Source organism: Hibiscus syriacus, unplaced genomic scaffold (genome assembly GCF_006381635.1).
Source record: "Hibiscus syriacus cultivar Baekdansim isolate YM2019G1 unplaced genomic scaffold, ASM638163v2 tig00003041_pilon, whole genome shotgun sequence".
In the NCBI taxonomy this organism is placed as follows: domain Eukaryota; kingdom Viridiplantae; phylum Streptophyta; class Magnoliopsida; order Malvales; family Malvaceae; genus Hibiscus; species Hibiscus syriacus.
The window spans coordinates 4,500,712-4,513,115 of record NW_024061960.1 but is presented as its reverse complement, the minus strand read 5'-3'; positions in this window follow the sequence as shown (position 1 = coordinate 4,513,115).

Below are 12,404 nucleotides of genomic sequence, written 5' to 3'. Positions count from 1 at the left end.
CTGAAAGCTCACTCTATTACTCACCTTTTCAGGTTAAAAGAATTGTACCAGTGCATCTATCGACTTCAGTAAGGGAGTTCGTCCGGTGTTGTTGCAGAGTATGGTACATATGATTAGGGGGCATGTATTGTATTTGATTTATATACGAGTTTGGAAATCTGTTTTATTTTTAAATAGTGAAAACCGATTTTATAAGTTTACATGTTCTGATAAAAAGTTTTAAATTTTCCGCTATAATTACAGTGGGTCGCTCCGGTGGCCCTAATGTGACACCCCAGATCGGATCAGGTTACCCTTATCGGTCTGTGGGGGTTACATTTAGTGGTATCAGAGCTATGGTTTGAGTCAAAAAAATTTCAAGATAGACCGACCGGTCGAATGTTAAAATATGTTTGATCAATACATGCCCCTAGACTGCAATCGTAAATCTCTGAGCTGGAACCCCAGGGCTGAGTCCTTATCTGTAACGAGTAGACCAAAGTTTTTATCCGTTAAGGCTATATTTTTACAAAAAGGAAAGCCAATAACATCTGTCTAAACGCTGTAAAGTACCACACGAGGCATATGAGATGTACTCATCTGAGAAATTTTGACCCAACTCTAGAAATGAAATTGGGATATGCTACTGCTATATGAATCTATTATCGTCACCAAGGTTGAATTGATTCCACAAGGATATTCCGTTATGATTCTTTTATTGAAATGAGGAAAAATTCTGATAAGAATATATGTTCAACTGGTTAAAGATTAATGGAGGATTTGTATTTCTATAAGAGCTACATGAAAGATATGAAAGAACTTATGGAAGTTTTATTTCTGTAATTATGTGACATGAATTAATTTCGAGGACGAAATTCTTTTAAGGAGGGGAGAATTATAACACTCCAATTTAGGGGATAAATTTAAGAAATTATAAAGTGGTTAATTTAATTGGTATTTTTGGAAGGAATTGGGGATTAAATTGTAACATTTCAAAGTTGGCAGACCGTTTTAAGAAGTGCAAGAATTTCAGTGACTAAACTCATGGCTTACCCATTTTTATTATGAATTGAATTATAAATCCCCCATTCCCGTATGTTTTCTGGAAAATTTTCCAGATTTTCCCTCTCCGATCAACCAACTTTCAACTCCGAACTACTCGCCGTCCAACCTCCGATCGACAAGCCGAAACCACCATCGTGTTTGTTGTCAACCGAGGAACAAAACCCCTTAAACCTTTCATCGTGAACCATTGCCGTTCGTCGTTAATTTCGGTCGGAAGTATCGTCGGTAATAACTCGATTTTAGTTGGTTTTTCATAGATTCACGATGATCGGGTCATCCGTTTACGACACCTCCCGCACCATCGTGTTCCTTGTGCAGTTCCGAGTCCACCGGTGTCCTTCCTTTTCTCCGGCGACGGCGGCGCATGAGGAGGTGAAGCGGTCAAAGTTTCCGATTTGTTGAAATCGAGCTCTCCGCCGTTCAAAATTGTGAACCGAGCTTTGTAAGTATGTTGAAATCGCCCAAAATAATTTTTAAGAAATTTTCCGTGATTTTTAGGCAGCCGAAAGGGGCCTCACGCGCCCCCACGCGCCGCCACTGCGCGTGGGGATGGTCCAAATGACCGGTTTAACAGTTTTGGTGCATAGTTGATCGGTTTGACCGGTCATAACCAGACCCGTTTACCCGACCCGACCTGTTGACCCGACCCGTTTACCCGTTGACCGTTGACCGGCTTTGACCGGGCATTAAATGACCTTTAACTTCGACCGAGTATACCTATCCTAACATTTTTCGACGTTCTAAATCCGATTCCACTTTTCGTTTTTCGAAATTCGAACCCGAATACCTCGAAATTATCGGTCAAACCCGTTGACTTTGATTTTGACTAAAAATTTTAAATTTTCGAAAAGTCATATTTTATGCTTTCGACGTCCTGAATCCGAAGTCCGTTTCGCCAAATTCGAACCCGGTAAGCCATCTTTCACTGATTTATCACCCGATTCGATCCGTTTATCGCAATTAAGCTCCGTTTCTGATATAATTTATGTTGATATGTATCTGAGGAATTATTGGAAGTTGAATTGAAGATCAAAGGCATTCGAATGGAATTTTTATGGTCGATCAGTATTGCACGGAAATCGAGGTAATACTTTACTACCTCTTTATGCTTTATGGAACATGTTTATATTGATAAATGCATGAACAAGATAATGTTGGTCACTTTGGTGGAGTTGAATAATTTATACACTCGCTATGATGTGGTAGAAATTCTGTAACTAATTACGGATCGAATGACTAATATAAGAGATTAAGGAATTGTGAGATTAAATTACAAGTTTGTGATTAGTGATAAAGAAATCAGCCCTGTATCTGCAACTTATAATTTATTTCATCAAAGGTTAAATGTTAAAGGTACTTGGTTGGGAAATTATGAGAATACTCTGGTAGGGTAAAATTATGAAAATACCCTTATGTTATAAAAAGACAAGATTTGAATATGAAGTTAGATAAGAGGATTTACAGACATATTGATCTGATAAAAATATTGACGTGTATAAGAAATGTTAGTTTTATTTGGAAATTATGGATAACCGGTTTTTAATCCTATGAGAGATTGAAGATACTAGAAGTTTTGTTAAGAGAACCGTTCAAGATCAGAGAGTGTTCAAGAAAGCAATTAATCATAAGATCTCTATATTATATTATTTTCGTTAAGAGCTAATATCGAAATTATCTGGTTAAGAAATTACGAAAATGCCCTTAAGAGATTAAATAGTCTGAGTTGACCCTGAATGAGAAAGTACTTTAAGGATTTGTACTTAACTCGATTAAGTACGAATTTAATTGTTAAGATCCTATCTTTGTACAGAAAAAATTCATGATATTCCGTTTTTAAAATCTGAGAAGACACTTGACCCGAAAATATCCGAATAATGAGTAAATACTTGAAGAATAATTTATCGGGGGTATTCTGCTGTCAGAATTGTTCAAAAGGACTAAAGTAAATGATAAGATTGAATTAAATAATAAGACCGGATGGAAGGAAAAGATTGAAATACCGTAGATTTGTAAAATGACCAAAATACCCCTGTAATGGAAATGACCCAAGAATATCATCAAGCTCAGAAATGATTGGATATCCTCGAGCTCTGAAATGAATGGAATAAAACAGAATACCAAAATTTACAAAATAACCTTATGGCCTATACTAAGTAAATGTCTTGGATTAATTAAGGAATCCAAGTAAGCATAGGTATTAGACTACCTTTAAAGGTTATGGAAAACAATTTAAGTGAGTAGATCAACCCTAAAGCTATGTCAATTCCTGAATGACATAGATATTACTGGAACATGTGTTTCGTCTTCTCAAGTTTGGCTCGATGATAAATTTTGGAAGTATTCAGCTCAGCTCAGCTCTAGATTGTATTCAGTACTAAGAATTTGACGTTTGTTCGACAATCAACCACGAAGACCAAATTGAATGGAATGGAAGTACAACATGTATATGAAATTCAGGAACGCTTGAATTACTCTGGAAAATCCTGAAGTAATTGGAATGGAGATGACTGCTAAATGAAATAGGTAACCTCAATGACTGAGGATTTAGTAAGTGATTTGGATAAGTTTGGAAACTCTGATGAGTTTACGTAGTGTACAATTACAATGGGTTATGAACAAATTAATCAAGTAAGTCAGCATTTCATGATATTGTGGAAGTGTGGAAATGAAATAAAGACATTAGAAGATTTATTCAACGATGATTCCGAAAATGGTCTATGGACAAGAATTGTGGTATTAAAGAGTAAATACCCTGGAAGAACAATGAATTGACCAATCGACAGGCATTAGTTCTGGGAACTATTCATGTAAGAGTTGTCTGATAATCCGATCAATCGACATAGAATATAAATGTCCTGAACCTTCATTTCTTCCTTATCAGCTCAAGTCACATTCTGAATAACTGATGATTCTGTCAGTCATTGAACTCTTTCAATAGTGATTCTGAATTCTGATATTCTATCGGTATACTGAAAATCCGTATTCCTCTACTTGTTAAGATTATCCAATATCTTTGAATACTATCTGTAAATTCTGGTGTGTTCCCTACTCACATGAATATTTTATCTGATTTCGATTTGAATTCTGATATGATATTTGACATGGATTGATCTGATATCTGACATAGATTCTGATATGATACTTGACTTGGATTCTGATCTGATACTTGACCTGGAGTTTGATATGATACTTGACTTGATTTATGTTTTGATTTTTGATATATCCGTTTACAGACGAACATATTTACTTGGGGGGTAATGTTGGAGGAAGTATACTTGGAGGCTCCTCGGCTGTGTGCTCAGGGCCTTATTTACCGGTTCCTCGACTGTGTGCTCAGGGCCTACTGGACTTGATGGTGGGTGTATGGTTCTGGGGAACCTATACAATTTGGACTTATTGGATGGGGGTATATATATATATGTTTTAAAAGATCAATATCTTTTTACTGGTTTTATGGGAACACACTAGAAAACCTATTCTGATCTCCTGAACTCAGTCATCCGAAATATTTCTCTGAACTGAAAGCTCATTGTCCGTTACCACCTGAAATATCAGTAGGATCTCTGCTCAGCATAAAAATTTGTAAATGCTCGGAAACAATAAGGAAATATATATTTATTTGTATCTGCACGTTCATCAGTATCATCTGGTAGTTCTGTATTACTGAGCTTTCCAAAGCTCACTCTATTACTCACCTTTTCAGGTTAAAAGAATTGTACCAGTGCATCTATCGACTTCAGTAAGGGAGTTCGTCCGGTGTTGTTGCAGAGTATGGTACATGTGATTAGGGGGCATGTAATTGTATTTTGATTTATATACGAGTTTGGAAATCTGTTTTATTTTTAAATAGTGAAAACTGATTTTATAAGTTTACATGTTCTGATAAAAGGTTAGATTTTCCGTTATAATTACAGTGGGTCGCTCCGGTGGCCCTAATATGACACCCCGGATCGAATCAGGTTACCCTTATCGGTCTGTGGGGGTTACAATTTTTTAATATTTGTTAGTACGAGCATACTCTTAAAATTTACTTTTTTTTAATATTTGTTATTAGAAACTCATTTTTTTCCAATAATTGTTATCATGAAACTACCCTTATAATTTATTTTTTCGACAATTATTATTATGAACAATTACTTAAATAATGATATGTAACCAAAACAACGACCGTTATGTAGTGGTAACAACGTCATTCGAAACCTTGATATTCACAATGATTTTGTTCATAATAGTATATGTTATTAAAAATTCACAACCACGATACTTGAAGTGACCACAATATTATCAATTATGTCCGCAATAATGATAAACACAACGCGACCGAAACACAAATGCAAACTAGAATTTAAAAACGAGCCTGGTGGACGTTGCATAGATAGAATGTTGACTCCAATCACTAACAGAAGCAAGACATTTATGGAGTAAGAAGTGAATTTTTGCTTCACCGAAACAAAAGTAAACCCCAACTGTGAGGTACTAACAAAGGATACAGTCGAAACCAGTAGATAAGCGACCCCATAAGCGTATAGGTAATCATGAAAGCAAGTGAGGATTCCAATGACGACAACAACAAAGAACAAGTGCAGTTTCATAAAAAAAACTTGTTTTGGGAACTGGGTTGGGTTTCGAACGATGAAAGTAAACACAAGTGATTGGGAAAATGATGATGTGCCAAACACTAGTCTCGAGCTAGCTCGAGAACCAGTTTCCCACCATGGATGAAGTAGAAGTGCATTATAAGTGAATACACTCATTTATCTCTACAAGGAAATACATCTTTAATGACAATGCAAAAAAAAAAAAAATTAACTGACCCTATTCCCATATGTAATGGGGTGAGGAGGAGGTAAGGTAATAGGCTAACCCCCAACGCCAGGTTGAGAGTAGCTTCCGTGCAAGACATTCGGCAGTCAGAATTATGAATTGTCCATCGTGGGACACGATCCCACGACCACAAGGTTAAAAGCCTTGCGCTCTACCAACTGAGTTGGACGGGCAATTCTTTAATAACAATGCAAATGATCACTAAAAGCATTAAATTTAGACATTAAAATGTATAATGACAAAAATTTCAATTCGTCGCTAATAACTCCATCAATGTTATATTAGTGAAAATTATTCTAAAATTTGTCACAATTGTTCTTTTTTGTGACCATTAATTCGACACAATTATCAATATAAATTGTGATGAATTTGTTTGACACTAAAAATATATTTTGTAGTCATTAATATTGTCACACCAAGTATTTTTTAGTGACCAAATGTTTGATACTATTATCCATAGAAATTGTGATAAATTTGTTTGACACTAAAAATATATTTTGTGACCACCAATGTTGTCACACCAAGTGTTTTTTTAGTGACCAAATGTTCGACACTATTATATTAGTGATGATTTTAATAAATTTTGTCACAATTATTTGTATTTTTTGTGATTACGTTTTTGACACCGAAAGATTAATAATAGTGACGAAAATTTAGATACTTATATTATCCTTATTAATGATAAATATTTTATCAAAACTACATAATTAAATTGAATAATTAAAAAATTCATTATGAAATCAATCATAGTATATAATATAATACATTTAGACACTTATATTATCTCCCAATTTGCTTAAGGGATCTAGTATCTCATCCCACTTGACCAACTGGTTGTTGGTTTCATATCTAACTTTTTTTGATAAATTAATACAATGCATAACTTTTAAGATGATCGAACCTGGGATCTTCAGTGAAAGAGTGCAACGCCTAACCACTATGCTAAGAAAGAAATATTTGTTGTTGACAAAAAAATAATATTTATGTTAAACTATTGTTGTAATTAATTTTATTTATTTTAATATATATAATATTTATTATTATTATTATTATTATTTAATTAAATTTTATATGATTTCTTATGAAATTCATTCATAGAAGATAGATATAAAAGTTAATTAGGTTGGTTTTAAAATATAAACATATAAATATTAAGATTTAAACCTAATATAATATCAAGGGTTCTCAAATTATATTTAAAAATAAAATAAAAATATTTGACAATGTATTAACCCCTTACAATGAAAGTCCTAAATTAAAAAATAAAGTACTAATAATTAAGTGATGTTTGCAAAATTCACATATATTTCAATAAATATCATAAATTACATATAAAAATTAATCAATTTTTTTGAAGGAAATATTAATCGTAATTGAATATTAAATAGCACTATCAAAACTTATAATATCGTCAGTTATTTATTTTGTTAATAAAAATAAAATTTATAATAATATAAAACAATATATTTAAAAGGTTAAGGTAATTTTATTAGTCATTTATTAGTCATATAGTTGTTGTACAATTGGATGGTTATTGAAATTGAAAATTTTAAAGTATATAAGTACTAAAATTGATCAAATTAGAGCATAATAACTATACCTACAATTTGCACATAGTATAGAGACTAATAACAAAATTTTAACTTTTGAAAAACTAATTTATCTTAACAACAATTTTAATTATTATTGATGTAAATATTTATCACGAAAAAAGTAAAATTTTAAGTCCAAACAACTTTACTGTCACAACAAATATCAAATAATAGTGATTACTTTATATATCGTCACTATAATATCATTTCTCGCCAAGGAAAAAATTTGTGCCAATTTGCATATTCGAATAGTGTCAAATTTTTGTGACGCTAAAATTTGTGTTTCAATTATATACTTATAGTGAGAATTTAATTGTGAGAAAAAAAATTAATCATCGTAGTTATTATTATAACACTGATGAAATAAAAATAAATCACAATTATTTTAATTAATAGTGTCATACAAAATTTGTCACGAAAAATTTAATATTTGTGAAAAAATTACTAATAGCCACTATCAATCTGTCAGTAAAAACAATTATTTTTATAGTGATACTTGTGATGTAATTTAAGACTGTCACAAGTATACCATTAAAAATGGTAAACTTACTAGTAAAAAAATGTTATTGTCACAATTATGAAATAATAGTGATCACTTAATATTTGTAACTGTTACATTATTTCCTGTTAAAAAATTGATCCAATTCAAGCATTTTATTAGTGACCAAAGTATGACACAACTATTCACTTCAATAGTGACAAAAATAATTATCTTCACAAATCATCACGACTAGTGCTAAAACAATTGTCGTCATAAATCACCAACTAAGACTAGTGATAAAATGTTTTTGTCACAATTATGAATAATAATAGTGAATGTTTAACATATTGTCATTACAAATTTTTCCCGCGAAAAATAAGTTGGTGTCAATTCGAGCATTCTATTAGTGACTAATTGATAATGACAACTTACTTTGGTCACAATAAAACACTATTAGTGATGAATTACTTGTGCTGAAATTTGAAATTGTCACAATTATTATCTAAAGATTGATCAAATAGAAAAAGTCACAATTACTCATTTCAAAGGTGACAAAAATAATTTTCGTCATAAATAACATACTTTATGTGATGAAATCTTTTAGTATCATAATTAAATGGTCACTAAAAATCTTAATTTTTGTATTGTGCATATAGAAAGGATGGTGTAGTTTATTATTAACAGAGCTTTTCTCATAGTGTTAGTGTTTGTTTCAGGTTCCTTGTCGTCCTCCATGAAATAATAAGTGGACCAGCACAGTAAAGCCAACTTTTCTCAGAACGATTGGAAGAAGGATGATTGCTCACTTTCCATTATGATTGCATCAATCCTAACCAGTAACTCTATGCTTCTGTGTCTTCATTTCTGTTACCTGTATGGAAACTTATTTCATAACATATATGATATGCCTTATTGGAACAAATACATGACAATAAAGATTCAAACATCAACAATATCTTTAAAGAAGTTTGTGATTTTCTTAACCCATTAAAACTGAAAGCAACATATCAATGAGGTGCACTGCACAGATGCTAAAGCAAAAACAAAGTTGGGAGATGAAGACTTAAAATGCTACACATTAAGCAACAAGGATATTATGTTATGCATTACAGTGCACAATGTAACATCAAATATCTCTTAATATTAATCAACAATAAGAACACAGAGTGAAGATATCATCGTATAATTAATATATTCTACAAGCAAACAACATCCTCATGGTACTATATATCCAGTTGTTGCAGTATGGTGGGAGAAATTCACATTAATATGTTTATAATTAAGGACTTGGTAGAAATTTTATGGATGTTAACAGGCACAATAAGATGCAGAAGCCATTTCACAAAACCCCTAAAATGTCATCTCTTATCGTTCCATGTTCTAGGCAGGCATCTTTGTTTACAAATATGTGCATGCATGCTTTTTAATATGAAATGATGGTTTTAAATATTTATACATACTTCGTCTGACAATAACATAATTCCTCACTATAAATTCACACCTTCGGCTAGACATTTAATGAGAAGTCATCAACCAACAACGGTTTTTTCCATCGTTTTTCACAATATAGTTGTCTTCTGAACCGTTCATTGATATGTTGATTTCAAGATGGTTTATGTCATAACCATTTTTTATAAAACAATTAAAATATTATTTTAAAAAATGATTATGACTTTAATTTTGGAAAAACTGGTGATTTTGAATTGATTGAAATAAAATGGAAAAGGGAGTCGCCATCGACATTTGAGTTAGGTAGGTCGAATACCTAAAAACATCTTTGAAAAACAATTTTAAGGAAAATCATTTTTAAAGACAAAAACGGTCTGCGTTTACCAAAGATTCGATTTAAACGGGTTCGGGAGTCGGTTACACATAGGGAAGGATTAGCACCCCCACAACGCCAAAAAACTGGTACTGTGTCGCTTACACACTGTCGTAATAATGAAAATGATAGATCGAATATAAAGTTAAAAAATGATTCGTTTATTGAAATGCGATTGATTTGCTTCGAATTAAATATATAAAGAAAATCCTTTAACTCGATAAAAAATCTTGAAATTAGCAATCCTCCGTCGAGAAAGCTACTTCAACTATTTTTCATTGTTAAAGAATATTCTATCTTTGATTATGAAAAACAATATGAATCGAATATAACTATAAAACGATGTTTACATACAAATAAATTGATTAACTAAAAATTTGAATTGAATACAAATGAAAATTTTGAAATTTACATTTACATAAAATAAAATAAATTACTATTTAAAATAACACACATTGCATCATTTGCACAAATTAACAAAATATACTCAACTTATTTTAAGTTACTATGTCGTTAAAATGCCGTATCGGATCGTACCACTTCGACCAAGTGATACTTTCCACGCTCATTCTACGCATACGTGTTCTTAAAAGTATTCAAATAATATTAACAAATAAATAAAACCATGTAAATAAACACGATTAAAAAACGAAATAAAACATGTACAATAACTAGAGCTAATAATATATATGTTCACAAATAACTACATTATATAAAATATTCATACATAAAGGACTAAAATAAAACTAAGATAAAATTACAAATCCAAATATAAATATAAATCAAATAAACACATAGGATAATTTCGGGGACTAAAATGATAAAACATGAACTTACATGGCTAAAATAGCAAAACAGAAAGTTAAAGGACTAAAATAGCATAAACATGAATTTATGACTAAACTGAAACAAATAGAAACTTAGGGACTACAACAATAATTACAAACAAATCAGAGCCCAAGTAGCAAATGTTAAATAATACAAATACTGAAATGGAAATAACCCAAAAATTATGATAAAAGATTAAAATGAAATAAAAGTAAACATACATGCTACATTCCATATTTAACACAAAATAACCAACAATGACCAAAATAAAAATTTCATAAATTCTGTAGCCAAATTTGAACATCAAAGAAAATACACAAAACACGAGATTGGTGACTTAAATGCAACAATATAAAACATGGTGACTAAATTCGGATAATAACAATTGTAGCCTAATATACAATAATAAGACCAAATTGAAATATACATAAATTAAAGGGTCAAATTCAAACATCAACAAAAACATACACCACATAAAATCACTGACTAAAATGAAAACTTTAAAGAAAACTGTGCTCAAAATAACATATAAACATACACATATTTAATATAAAGGCTAGAACTAAAATACAATGAAAACAAACATGATGCCCGAATCAGAATTAAACCAAATATCCAACAGTGACTAAAATAAAGACTTTACAAATGTCATGGCCAAATTAGGATGTCAATGAAAATGAACAGCACACTAAAATAGTGACTAAAATGGACTAATTAAAAGTATCATGACCATATTCAAGCAATCACAGAAATATGTAAGATAAATGACTAAAATAAAATTATTACAAATAGGGTGGCCAAATTAGAATAATACAAAGATTATAAAATACATGGAATCAGTGATCAAATTGAACTATTTGAAAATATTGAAGACAAAATCAAATATAGACAAAAATTATATAAAACGTGGATAGTGACCAATATATAACAGTGAAAAATAAAAACTCAAAGTCAAATAAAATGAAACTTCATTTAATTGCTAAATCATGAGATTACAAGGATCAAGGACCTACAGTGTAGTTTATCCCTTTTACCAAAACACGTAAATCCCCACAGCCTCAAACGACGTCGTTTCGCTTGATGGCTATAAGCCTAAAATCAGGCTTTCTCTGCCCATTTTCCTCATTTATGCTTCATTCTCAAAACAGAGAAGAGAGAGATATTAAAACTCTCTCAACCTCTCCTTGCCGGCAAGAGGGAACCACGGCGGAGTCGTGGCGGCGTATGGCCGTGCCAACGGCCGGAGAGAGAGAGAGAGACCCAAAAAACCTCATTTCCTCCTCCTCCTCCCAGAAACTCACATATTTTTTCCTACAAACAACCTTAGAGCCTCAAATCTAAAAGGGTTACCTCTCGAATCAACGAAACGCCGGCGACCCGTGCGCTTCCCCGACGAGCTCCGACCAAGGTAAGGGCATTTTCACTCCCTTTCTATTATTTTTTTAGGACCCCGAATGCTCTCTATCTCTTTCTATTGTTTTTTTTCTGATTTTTTTCTCTTTATTTTTATTGTTTTCCCGAATCTTCCCCTGGTCCTTTCTCTTGCATGCGATATCTCTTCTTTTATGCCCCAGAAGATTGATGGATTTGTGCTCAGTTTGTAGGGAAATAATACCCTAGGTTCTAGGATAAGATTTGTTTTGATTTATTTCTCTGTTTTCTGACTTGGTGTGATTTCTATCCACTGTTGATGATGGATGCGAGTCACTATTGTTGCAGAAGAGGACGGCGGCGACAGAAGGCTGTTGGAGGGGAGGCTCAGCTTGATCGGCTCGACGACTGAGAAGCTTGACCAAGAAACTGAAACACCAAG